At 37.0% G+C, this 13,960-nt stretch overlaps 1 protein-coding gene across 1 annotated transcript in view; it reads right to left on the reverse strand.

Moving 5' to 3' along the window:
- The window catches only part of LOC141414859 (myomegalin-like), a 124,226-nt gene that overhangs the window by 344 nt on the left and 109,922 nt on the right, over positions 1-13,960 (reverse strand). The gene's annotated exons all lie outside the window — the stretch shown is intronic.

Below are 13,960 nucleotides of genomic sequence, written 5' to 3' on the forward strand. Positions count from 1 at the left end.
CTATAGGCTACTTCACCCTAGTGCTACATGACTTTCTATCCCCACTGCTATTTGTCTGTCTTCACGTTTTGATTCTTTAAGTTTTATCTCTCTGCTATGCCATCCTTTCCTCTCTGCTACTTTACACGAACACAGGCTTGCCTGTTTCTTGTCTGGTCCTCTTCCCTGCTATAATTTGGAGGAAAGACTGAACTTCTCCTTGTTCTTCTTTCAAGATGGCCATTATGGAAAATGTTGCTGGGTGCTGGGTGCTGGTCAGGGATATTAATTTTGGACTTCCTGCATCTGAAGGTGTGACAGTTTCTGTATGTGTTGTTTTCAGTCACCAAATCTGTAATAGTTTTTTTTTTCACAGACCAAGAAATCTAATGCACCCATTAGATTTCCTTTTTAAAAAGGAATAGACCTTTTTTCTAAGGTCTAACACTGTAAGAAATAGTTATGTTTATTTTTCCACCTTTTTGCATCACAATAACCTTATTCCTCATCTTCCTAATTCAATAAACAGCATGAAATTAATCAAATGCAAATAATTTGAGTTCTTTGAGGTAATCACAAAGCAAAATTGTAAAGTTTATGAAGGGTCAAGAGGATGTGAGAACTTGTTAGAAACTGACTTGAACAGATTTATTTATCTTTCATATACTTGGCCTGGGAAATTGTGAACTTCCTCAAACCACATAGCATATGGCATTCTCTATGTGAAATATGAATCTAACTATAAGGATTTATTTTAATATTTTATACCTGAAAAAATATTTCACAAAATTATTCAAAGCAAAGATCATATTGTTAAATGGAAAAATTAAAACAAATATTTATTTGTTAATAATATTTCTGGCTTTGTGTTAAAGTTTCAAGATCAGGTTAATAATTTGCTTTGGATATAAAATACTCAGAGATGTTGTGCTAGGAGCATGACTAAAGTGGTAAAGATCCTGCCTAGTAAGGCTGAGGCCCTGAGTTCAAAGTCTAGTACTGCCAAAATAAATACTCTGAGTTGTAAATTATATTCAGCTGATAAATGATGTATTAATTTTATTTCATTTTATTTTTATTTTTTTGCAACAGGCATTGTTATGTAGCTCAGGCTGGCCTCAAATTCATGACCCTCATACTTCAGGTTCTTTTTTAGCACTAACTTCTGGTTTTATTTTTCATGTTTTTCATGTTTAATTATTCTTTTTTTTAATTGTTGTATTAGGTATTGGTACATTGTGGCATGCTTCAGCCTCTTGAGAGCTGGAATTATAGAAGTTCAATACTGCACCTTCCTAGATTGCTTAAATTTTTTTCAGTTTCCTGTACTTCGCACATAACACTAAGTTATAATTTATTTCTTTTCTCTATTAATAATTTTTCAGTTTATTTTTGAATTATTATACACAAATAATGCAAGGAGATTTCAGTGTGACAATACCATAAATGCATACAGTGTACCTTGAACAAGGTCATCCTTTTCATTACATTCCAATTTCCCCCCACCTCTTCCCCACTTTTTCAGAGAGTTTGGTGGGCTTCATTATGCTGTTTTCATATGTATGTATGCAGCCTGCTTCCATCTTCCTAACCCTCAGTAACCATTCCTTTATTTCTGTAATTTCTTTATTTCTTTCTTTAGCAGTACTGAGGTTTGAACTTAGGGCTTCATGCTTGCTAGGCAGTTACTCTACCACTTAAGCCATTCCACCAGCACCATTATTTCTTTCTTAAAAATACTGTTATAAACCCCAAATCTGCAGGTGTTCTCATTTTTTTTATTCACCCAGTGATGAGACTCTAATTTTTTTGGTCTTTTGGCTTTTGAAAAATTATTTCTATGGTTTCTTGAGGAGTGAAAATGGTTATAAACTCCTCCAGAGAGACTTTCATTTGGGCATCTTATCAGTAAGGAAGGCCATCCTAGACCAATGTCAGGTTGGTGAGTTGAAGCCTCCTTTAGGACGTGCATTTCCAGAGTAAACATCCTTGACAGTGTAGGTCACAGCGATTATTTCCTCAGAAAATATTTTTTCCTCTCCATTTCTCACTTTACTTAAGAGGCCTCTCTTCATTTCCTAGCAGTTGTGGGAAGGATAGTTTCCAGCTCCTCTCTGGTTTGCAGTTTCTTTGATATTAGAGCCTTAGAGCCTCACTGATGACAACCTTACATTAGAATCCCACAGGATTCCCCACAAAGTGAATTCCATGCCCGTCTTTGCCTGTTATATACCTAATACATACCCTGGACACTGGAAGCAAGAGTTTGTAGTGTTCTTCAACAGCTGTGGGTAAGAGTGACTTTGCAGATAGGACACATTTCTGTCACAGATGGTAATAACATTGTCCCAAAAGCTGTCACTTTCTGGTCTTTTCTGCTTTGTGATTTCGTAATTCTTCCTTTTTTGTGCTTTCATAACTCCTAAACCCAAAGATTGGCCAAAATCTTTATTCTTTGTTGTTTCTATTGTTTTAATTCATACTCAAATTATCTATTTGTTCTTTCTTCCCTTCTTTCTCTTTCCTCTCTTCCAGTCTCCCTCCCTTCTTCCTTCCTGCCTGTTTATTTCTTCCCTTCCTTCCTGATCCCTTACCTTGTTATTTTCTAGCATGTGTTTTTGTTTTACTGGTGTTGTGTGAGATAGTTCATCTATCATTTCTGTAAAACTCATATAATTTAAAAATATTTCTAATTTAAAACTAAAGCTCTTTGTTAGAGAATCTAGTGGTTTTTGGTTTAGTTTCTAAGTTGCCCTGAAAACTTCTGACTTCTATGCCTTTCCAGTGGCATTTTTACCCTTTCTGGGATGATGTTTTTGGCTCTTGACTAACATCAGTTACTTTCACAACCCACTGCTCAGGCAATTTTTTTCCCTATTTTCTGATTGCTTTGCATAATCCCTGAGACCCAGTCCAGCTGCTCAGAATTTATAAAGAAGACTTTTGCAGTGAGAACTGAGCACATAAGGCAGGCAGGGACAGCAAGATAGTGTTGCAGACCCAGGTCCTCTTGTCCCTGTTACTCTGAGTCTCTGAGGAGAACTTTAAAAAGTCACAATCGCTTCAGAATAATACCTTTTTAATGATTTTATCTGTGCTTTAATTATAGATATGCAAATATTATAAAGTATCTAGATAGATTTTGGAAGATAGAAATGTTTAATTTTTTTACACGTTTATTCGTATGTGAATACACTGTTTGTGCCATTTCTTACCCCACACCCCTGCTTTCAGGCAGAAGCTCTTCTGCCCTCCTCTCCAATTTTTTTAAAGAGCAAACAAAGATATAATAGGAAAGTCTTTGCATTTTGCTAGCTTGAGATGAAGATAGATGCACAGACAGATTCCTAGCATCCTTTCCATGCAAACGTGTATTGCAACCCAAATTGGTTCATCTCTACCAGACCTCTTCACTACCTCCCGGTCACCTTCCCATAGTGGCCTCTGCCAGTTTAAGATTATTTTATTTGCTCCTCCATGGGGGACACATCAAAGACTTTCAAGTTTTAGGTTTCCTTCCCTTTCCCTCTTCCTCTTGTGTGTGTTCTCCCCAAAGTCTTGTGACCCATATCCCATAATATTACTGCATTTGTTTTAGGTTTGTAATCTTCCCATGAGGAAAAACATACTATTTTGGGCCTTCTGAGCCTAGCTAACTTAGCTTAAGATGATGTTCTCCAGTTACATCCATTTACTTGTGAATAACAAAATTTCAGGTTTCTTTGTGGCTGATTAAAATTCCATTCTGTATAAATACCACATTTTCTTAATCTATTAGTTGGTTTTGGGGCATGTTTGCTGTTTCCATGTCCTGGCTATTGTAAATAGTGCTACAGTAAACACAGGTGTGCAGGTGTCTTTGAAATAACCTGAATTGCATGCCTTAGGGTATATTCCCAGGACTGGTATTGCTGGATTATAAGACAGATCTATGTTTAGTTTTTAAAGAAGCCTCAGTATTGTTTTCCAATGTGGTTGTACTAGCTGACATTTCCACCAGCAGTGTATGAGGGTTCCTTTTTCTCTGCATCTTTGCCAACATTTGTTATTGGTGGTGTTTTTGATGATAGCAATTCTAAAAGGAGTGAAGTGGAGTCTTAGTGAGGTTTTTACTTGCATTTCCTCTATGGACAGGGATGGTAAACATTTCTTTCATGTGTCTTTTGGACATGTTCATTTCTTCCTTTGAAAAATTCTGTTTAGTTCATTTTCCCATTTTGTTATTGGTACATTGATTTTGGGGGAGTTTAGTTTTTTGAGCTCCCTGTATATTCTGGTTATCTGTTCTTTGTCTGATGTTTAACAAGCAAATATTTTCTCCCACTCTTTGGATGGTCTTTTCAGTTTAGATACCATTTCTTTTGTTGCACAAAAGCTGTAGAATTTTATATAGTCCATTTTTTCCATCCTTTCTTTTAGTTGCTTGGCTACTGGAGTTATACTGAGGAATTCCTTGCCTATATCTATTGTTTCCAGAGAATTCTCTGCTCTCTCCTGTACTAACATCAGATTTTCAGGTGTTATATTAAGGTTCTTAATCCACTGTGAATTGATACTAGTGCAGGGTGATAGGCATGGATCTAGTTTCAGTTTTCTGCAGGAAGGTAACTCTTTTCCCAGAAACATTTCTTGAAGAGGCTGTCTATTCTCCCTTATATGTTTTTGATGTCTTTGTCAAAAACAAGTTGGGCATAGCTGTGTGGATTCATATCTCAGTCCTCTATTCTGTTCCACTGGTTTCCATATTTTTTTGTTTTGTTTTTGTTTTTGCTAGTACTATGCTATTTTTATTGCTTTAGCTCTGCAATATAGTTTGAAGTCGGATATTGTGATACTTCCACCATTGCTCTTTTTGCTGAGTGTTGCCTTAGGTATTCAAAGTCTCTTGTGATTTTTCAATCTCTGTGATGAATGTCATTTGGGAATTTGATGGGAATCATGTTGAACATGTAGATCGCTTTTGCTAGTATAGCCATTTTTACTATGTTGATTCTACCAATCCATGAGTATGGGTAATCTTTTCTCCTTCTGTAGTCTTCCTCAGTCTCCTTCTTCAGAGGTTTATAGTTCTCCTTGTTGAGGTTATTCACATCCTTAGGTATTTGAGTTTTTTGAGGCTATTGTAAATGGAATTGTTTTCCTACATTCATTCTTAATTTGTACATTGTAGGTATATAGAAAGGCTACTCATTTTTGTAAGTTGATTTTGTATCTTGCTACATTCTTGAACCTGTTCATTGTGTCTAGGAGTTTTAGGGTAGATTTTTTTTTGGGGTCTTTGATGTTCAGGATAATATCATCTGCAAATAGGGATACTTTTATTTCTTGCTGCTTCAATTCCATTTCATATTATAGGTCATTTTAGGTGGCTGATACCCTCTTGGTTCAGATTTGGATGGTCATCATTGTCTAGATATTTGTCCATTTCTTCATGACTTTCAAATTTATTGGAATTTAAGTTCTCAAAGTAGTCTCTGATGATTCCCTGGATTTCCTTGGTGTTTGTGTTATCTCCCCTTTTACGTTTCTGATTTTATTGATTTGGGTCTTTTCCCTTGTCATTTTAGTCAGATTTGTAGGGGTTTGTCAATGTTGTTTATTTTTTTCAATGAAGCAGCTTTTTGTTTCATTGATTCTTTGTTCAGCTTTTTTGATCTCTATTTCACTAATCTTGGCCTTTACTTCTATTATTACTGTCCTTCTGCTTGATTTGGGTTTTGCTTGTCCTTTTTTTTCTAAGAGTTTGAGATGTAGCATTAGGTCTTTTATTTGAGATCTTTCTGTCCTTTTAATATATGCACTCATGGCTATGATCTTTCCTCTTAGGTCTGCCTTTGCTGTGTCCCATAAGTTCTGGTAGGTTGTGTTTTCATTTTCATTAATCTCCAGGAAGCTTTTAATTTCCTCTTTTATTTCTTATATGACCCACTGATCAGTGAACAATATGTTACTCAGCTTCCAATTGTTTGCTTGTTTTCTGCTTTTTTAAATTGAGTTCTAGTTTTAATGTATTGTGATCAGATTGAACACAGGGGATTCTTTCTATTTTTTCATATTTACCAAGGCTTACTTTGTGCCATAAGATATGATCAGTTTTGGAGAAAGATCCATGGGCTGCTGAGAAGAATGTATATTGTGTAGAAGTTAGGTTCATTTGATCTATGGTGTAATTTAGTTCTAGAATTTCTTTATTGATGTTTTGTTTGGATGACCTATCTATTGGTGATAGGGGGTATTAAAGTCTCCCACTCCCACTGTGTATATGTGCTTTTAAGTCCTTTGGAGTATGTTTGATGAAATTAGGTTCACTGACATTGGTTACATATAGGTTGATAATTATTATTTCCTTTTGGTTTATTTTCCCTTTTATTAGTATGAAGTGTACTTCTTTATCTTGCTTAATCACTGTAAGTTTGAAACCTCCTTTGCCATATATAAGTATTGCTACTTGTGCTTTTTTTGGGGGACCATTGCCTTGGCAGATCTTCTTCAAGCCTTTTATCCTAAGCCAATGTTTGTTTCCTTCAATGAGGTAGATCTCCTGTAAACAACAATTTGTTGGATCTTCCTTTTTTAATCCAGTTTGCCAAATGGTGTATTTTGGTGGGAAGGTTGAGTCCATTGACATTCAGTGTTAATATTGATAGGTATTTGATGATTCCTGCCATTTCATTGTTTTTGTTGTTGAAGGGTTTGGTTGTGTGCAGTTGAATCAATTCTGCTCTGTGATTCCTTGTCTTTTCTTCTCCTGTGTTTTGGTACTTCCTGTACTGTTGAGGTTTTGTTTGCTTTAGTCCTCTGTGGTCAGAATTCCTTGAGAGAATCTTTTGTTGTGGTTGCTTGGTTGTCATATATTGTTTTAGTTTCTGTTTATTGTGGAAGATTTTTATTGCTCCATCAATTTTGAAAAAATGATAGGTTTTCTAGATAGAGTATCCTAGGGTTGAATTTATTTTTATTCACTGTCTGAAATACCTTACTCCTTGCTCTTTTTGCTTTTGAGGTTTCCATTGAGAAATCTGCTGTGACTTTGATGGCTTTACCTTTATATGTTATTTATTTTTTCTCTCTTACAGCCTTCAGTATTCTTTCTCTATTCTCTGTGCTTATCTTTTTAATGATAATATGCTGTGAGGAGGTTCTATTTTGTTAAATTGTGTTTGGTGTCCTGGAGGTTTCCTGTACCTGAATGGGCAAAATATTCTGGAAATTTGAGAAATTAAAAAAAAAATTTTATTGAAAACATGAATCCTTTTTGCTTGGACCTCTTCTCCTTCCTCGGTATCTTAGGTTTGGTCTTTTGATTGAGTCAGTGAGTTCTTCCACATTCTTTTCACAGCTGTTGAATTGTTTGACTAACATTTCTTCAGTTTTTTTCTTTAATTTCTATTTTATCTTCGAATTCTGAGATTCTTTCTTCCACATGTTCTAGTCTGCTATAGTGGCCTTCCACTGTGTTGTTGTGTTTCTGTTTGATTCTTTTTTCTGAGGTTTGTCCATACCTTTGGTCACCTCTTCTTTAATGTTTTTTATTTTCATCTTTAATTCACTTATCTCTCTTTTTATAGCATCCTCTGTTTCACTTTAGTGTTTTTTAGGGCTCCTCTGAATTCACTTAATTGTTTTTGTGTCTTCTCATATTCTTTGTTTTTAGTGTCTTGAAATTTCTTAAGTGCATCTTGTACATTTTGGGTAACCACGTCTAGTATCTTCTCAATGAATTTCTCATGGATTTCTTGCAAGATTTCTTCTTTGAGGTTGCTTTTGTTTGCATCACTGGGTTCCTTAGTGTCATTTATCATTGTTTTGTTGGGATCAGGATCTGGGTATCCATTGTTTTCATTTCCCTCTGAATCCTGTATTTATTTATTTTGAGGAGAGTGGTTTCCATCCCTTCTTCTTCCCATCTCCACTTTGTGCTGTGTTACTATGTTCTTGATAGGCTAATTGGTTATTTTAGCTCCCTGTTTTCTTTCCCTTGATTGATTTTTTGTGTTACAGCTTTCTTGGTTGTTAGCTAGGTTGGTGTGTTATTTCTCTCCCTGGCCTGGAGGTGTAACTTAGCAGTAATTATTTCAAGGTTTCAATGTATGTCCAGTTGTTTATATATTACATAGAAAACTTCTTGGTGGTATTATCTATAAACAATGGAATTTGGTAGGTTAATGTTTGTTAACATTAACATTAATTAATGTTGTTTAAGGTGGCACTAAAAAGGGAGGTGGGAAGTGGAGTGGGTGAGTGGGGGAAGTTATGTGGGCACTGCTGGGTTTTGTGGTACTTGTGTATGTCTTGGTGTATTTCTGTTGTTGTAGTGTAGGGTGCAGCATCAGGGATTTCAGGGTGCTGGGCTTGCATAAAGTGCGTGCAGTAGGTTGGTCTCTAGGTGGTAAATGTGTAGGAGAGGTAATGCAGTGACAGATTTGGGGAGGTTGGGAGAGGACAGGGAAGGCAGGGGGAGAGAGTAGATGAGAAGGGGCAGAAAGAGTGGTTGAGAAGGAGAACATTGGATTGTAGCACAGCAGAAGGAGGGAGAGTGAAGTGGGCTGAGAATAGGGATGAGAAGATAGTGATGGTGAAGTTCATAGTATAGAAAGAAAAAAAAAATAGGAATAAAAATTTAAAAGATATAATAATATAACAATAATATAGCAAGCAAACAAACAAAGAGAGAAAGATAAACAATAAAAACACCAGGTTCAGGAATAATATAATATCAGTCTTAGTTTAAATTCTGGAGTTACTTCTCTGGCATCCAGCCCTGGTATTGGCAATAAGCAGAAGCTCTGAGGTGATCTCCCTAGGTGACTGGTTTGTGAGTAGTGTTTTTTCTTCTTTTCACCAGTTTAATTGAAATTATGAAGTGAATTAAATTTGCCAAATCATGTAGGCTGATTTCTCCAGTCAACAGCTGTGTTATCCTTCAACTGTGGCTGTTTGGTCAGCTCCTTCCCCAGTGAGGTGACACAGTTCAGTTTTGAATGCTGCCCTCTGGTTCAGGAGTTCAGCTCTGCAATCCACTACCTGCCCGACTTTGGCAGGTGGCTTGTCACTGTGTTTATTCACCAAGAGTTTGGTGCTGAGAGTTTAGTTCTTTGCCTCACATCCTTTCACTGGGGCAAGTGCAGTATTCCACCACCCTCCTCCACTGTCTGTGTTTGATTACAGTTTGCTGTTTCTTTTTCAGTTTTGTGGGTCAGTTCAGTTTTGGATGCTGCTTTTTATCTCAGGAGATCATCTCTGTGATCTACTACCTGCCCTGCTTTGGGCATTGGCTTGTTGCCCACTTGTGATCAGTCTGTCCAGGGGCTGCACCAGTTTATATTCCCAGGGATGGATAGGGGGATCATCCATGGTGCGTGGTGCTCACCTGTTCATTCTGTTAATTGACACACAGGCAGGTTTGGGGCATTCAGCATCAGTGGGGAGAAATGGTGCCATCTTTTCCCAGTGCAGTTTGACATGGGGAGGCTTTCCATGGGCTAGGGGTTCAGGATGTCTCAGAGCTTGATTCTGGTTGATTATTTCTGTTTGATGGAGAAACTAGAATAATATTTTTGTAGAGATAAAAATGATAAGCTATATTTTGGTATAACTACTTTCTATACGAACACAATAGTATATTGACATAACTCCATTAGAAATTACATATTTCAATGTTTGTATTGTAAAAACTGTGTATGTTTATGTACTTAGGATCATTGTCCATTCCTAGTTACAGGTGTCTTTGGAAACATCCCGATGGCTCAGTCTCCACTATCCTGGTTGCATGTGCAGGAGAGAGCATCACTATGAAATGGTAATCCATCCAGGATTTTCATGGAGCTTCGAAAATAAAAAATTCTTGTCCTGGTACTAGCAGAAACCAAAACAGGCTCCTAAGCTTCTCATCTCCTGGGAATCAACCCGGGCTTCTGGGGTCCCTGACCACTTCAGTTGCAGTGGTTCTAATGCAGACTTCAATCTCACATCAGCAGCTTCCATGCTGAAGACTTGGCAGATTACTACTCTCAGCAGGTTACAGTGCTTCTCTTACAGTATTTCATCCTTGAAAATAAACTTCCTCTCAGAGAATCATCAGCTGCTTGTACTCCACACAGCCCTGGCCTGGAACACCATCTCCATTTACCTGAGATCCTCTGTGTCCTAACTTATTGATGAGAAGGATGCAAGCTCAACAGAAAATGAAGGGGCTCAGTGTCTCTTAGATCCTTTGGAACTTAGGTCTCTATATTAAATGCAGTATGAGACCTCTATATTGGTTTCCTCTCTCGTTTGTAGCAAAATATTACCATCTGTGTGGCTTGAAGATGAGAAATCAATCATTTTATAGCTCTAGGGTTCAGAAGACCAACACAGGACTCAATGGAAGGCTGTTGAAAGGCTGGAGTCACATTTGGAGGCTCTAAAAGAGAAATTTGTCTCTTGTCTTTCAAGCTCCTAGAGTTCAACAGCTTTCCTTTTTTCCATGTTCACAGCAAGGAAAGTATCAGTTCTCACCCCTCTTCTGGGTTCACAGTGTCCACGATGTCTCTACATATGCTTTTCAAATGTGGATATCCAGAAACATTTTTCCATATGACCTTCTTCATATGCAATCTGTTGGGACCAGACATGCTAGCACATGCATATAATTGTAGCTATGCAAGAGAACTAAATAAGGTGATCATGGTCCAGGCCAGTCTAGATGAGAACAAAAGACCCATTAAAAATAACCAAAACAAAAAATTGTTCAGACTATGGTAGAGTGCCTGATTAGTAAGTGTGAGACCTTTAGTTCAAACCCCAGTATGCCTCCTCCAAAAGAGCCACTCTGTTCTTTTATGTCTACCCGTCTGTTAATCTACCCATGTATCTATCTATCTATGTATCATCTATCTATCTATCATTTTTTGATAAATATTGGCATTTGAACTCATGGTGTTGTACTTTCTAGTTAATTGATCTTCCACTTAAGCCACACCCCAGCCCAATTTACTTCATGTATTTTGTAGAGGGGATCTCATACTTTTACCTGTGGCTGGTCTTGGCCTACAATATTCCTATCTCTCCCTGTTGCATAACTGCAATTACAGGCATGGGCCACTATGCACTTGTTTTTTGTGATAGGCCATCACTAACTTTTTGCCCAGGCTGCCCTTGAGCCATGATCCTCCTATCTATGCTTCTCAAGAAGCTGGTATTGTGGACATGTAGGTATTTTGTGGAACAGAACTCAACCTTGGTTGTTGGGTTTGGACCGAAGTTTTGAAAATATCTGAGGTAGAAAAATAGCAGAGCTTCACCACATTGCAACCCAAGTCAGAGATTTCAGCATCATCTTTGCCATGAGCTAGTTAGATTTCTGTTCTATTTAGATTTCTGGCTCTCCCATTAACATGTAACACATTGATATCTATACTAGTTTAGTACTGCTGAGTAATAAATAACCATCAATTTAACAGCTTATGAGCTCTGATACTTATACTTCAGAAGTCTAGGAATGGGATGGCTGGATTGTCTGGGTCATTCAAAATTAGCATTGAGGAGCAGTCTAGGCAGAACTTCATGTGAAGTTCAGGGTCTTCTTCTAAGCTCAAGTAGATGCAGCAGAATTGGGTTTTGACAGTTTAAGACTGAGGTCCTAGTTCTTTTCTGGTTGCCAGCTCACATCTCCTAGAAACTGCACTCATTCCCTCAAATAGCCTTATCTTGTTGATAAAAAGTCACTTTATCTCCAATGTCAGCATTAGAGAACCTCACAGTACCTAATGTTTTCATATTTACAAATTCCCATTCTTTGAGTATAGATCCAGACTTTTAATGGTTGTATGATTAGGTCAGGTCCACTCAGAAAATCTCCCCTTCTTAAAGTCAACATGTTTATTACATCTGCAAAGTCCCTTTAGTAGAACGTGAATTTTTGTTTGACTGAATTCCTGGGAGAAAGTTTGTTGATTTAGTAGTCAGCAATTGGCAGACTAGCAAAATTAGAATTCTATGTATATAATACCATCATTTATAATATGTAGAATGAAATTAATGGGTCAGATGAGGCATAAGCTTCTTAACTGATTTAATATAGAGCTATTAAAAGAATTTTGCAGTCATTATACTAGAGCACAGTGGTTGGCAAAACAGTCAAGACAGTTTGCAAGAGCAAGGATGATGAGAAACAACTACCTAAAGTTTCTAGTGCAAAGCATGACCAGCAGAGGGCAGCAAGTCCCCACTTGTTTTTTAAAAGTAACCTTCCAAATCTTCCACTTGCACAGAGAAACTTGTAATCCTACAAATGAAAGTGGGTGGACTACTTAATAATAACCAACTGTAAAAGCAAATTTTCTCTGCACTACTTTTTAAATTTTATATTTCAAAACTGAAAAGGCACTTTGAAGATGATGCTGCCTTGGCTCTGGGACATCAATCTTACTTCATTTATTACTGCAATGGTCACTGCTTCTTGGTGTCAAAACTTTCTTCCACTATTATTGCTTATACTCTCTCTACAACAAAATTAGAGATAAGGGCAAAATAGTTTCTGCTGGGTATTGAGGGGGGGAGCGGGAGGGGGTGGAGTGGGTGGTAAGGGAGGGGGTGGGGTCAGGGGGGAGAAATAAACCAAGCCTTGTATGCACATATGAATAATAAAAGAAAAAAAAAAAAAAAGAAGTGGAACTATAAAAAAAAATTAAATAAATAAATAAATAAATAATATAAAGTTAAAAACAAAAAAAAAAAAAAAAAAAACTTTCTTCCACTACAACCATCTACCACTGGCCTAAAAGCAATGGAGCTTTCTGACCATGGAGTGAAACTTCTGACACTTCATGTCAAAACAAATCTTAGCTCTAATAGTTGTTTTCCTCAGAAATTGGCACAGTGATGAAAAACTGAATAACATATCCAATAAAGGAGAATAAAATCTCAAGAGGCAGATTTACAAGTCAAGGAAATTAAAAACAAATAGAAGATTCAAGGCCCTCTGGCGGGTAGGATTTAAGGGCTTTAACATATATTCTGCTGTGCATACAATAGATTTCTTGGTACATAAGCATTTCTTAGAGAATCTTTTGATCTTGTGATTCAGAAAGTGGAATTAGTTCTTAGTTACAATGAATAGAAATTGGTGAAAAGAAATCAATGTTTTCTAAAATTCTTAATTCTTAAATAATTATACCTCATGATAGATCATCTGGTTATACCTCAGGATACCATTTGATATAAAAAATTAGGCTTCTCTTACTCAGAGGACATTTCCAATCATCAAAAATTTGTCAATTTTTCTCCCCATTGAACAAGGTGAAGTGGCAAAGATTCAGATCAGAGAATCTCTCCAAGAATAAGAATGTGTCCACTATTATAGTTTGAGTCTTTCAATCCACAAAACTTCCAGTGTAGGCAGCAGGTTGAGACTGTGCAGAATGACCTTAGAGGGAGGGAGGTGAGATAAACAGGAAGGAAAGATGTACAGTAAACACCTTTTAGCAGATCATGTACCAAAGAGAATGTCTGGAGCTGAAGTCCACATGGAAACATAAAGAAATGTTTCTTGTTTATTTGGTGTGAGGAGAAGGAATTGGGGGTATGTATGAACCTCCTCCTGTCATCAGCTATTTAGAGCTGTTCTGCTGTTCTGAAGGATGCTTATTTCTGGGCAGTACTACCCATTATAAACTTTCTTTTTATGCCAGCATTTTTCTTCATCCACACTGAACCGTCAGTACATTCATACACAAATTGGGATACCCTCTGGACTCTATTCTGTCTTCAAGTCACCATAGAGGGCTTAGACCTTCATTACTTCAAGATTTCCTCTTCACTTTGCTTTAGCTTCACTGTCCTAAGCTTATCAATAAGAACTTGTTCTCTTACAAGCTAAAAGAGATTTTGGAATAGTAGAATATTCAGGTTTAGGCAACATAGTTTATTCAAGAGTATGAACGTGCATTTGGTAGACAGAGGACCACCACTTCTGAAGAAAATGTCATTTGTTTAATGT

The sequence above is a fragment of the Castor canadensis genome, chromosome 12 (genome assembly GCF_047511655.1).
Source record: "Castor canadensis chromosome 12, mCasCan1.hap1v2, whole genome shotgun sequence".
NCBI classification, from domain to species: domain Eukaryota; kingdom Metazoa; phylum Chordata; class Mammalia; order Rodentia; family Castoridae; genus Castor; species Castor canadensis.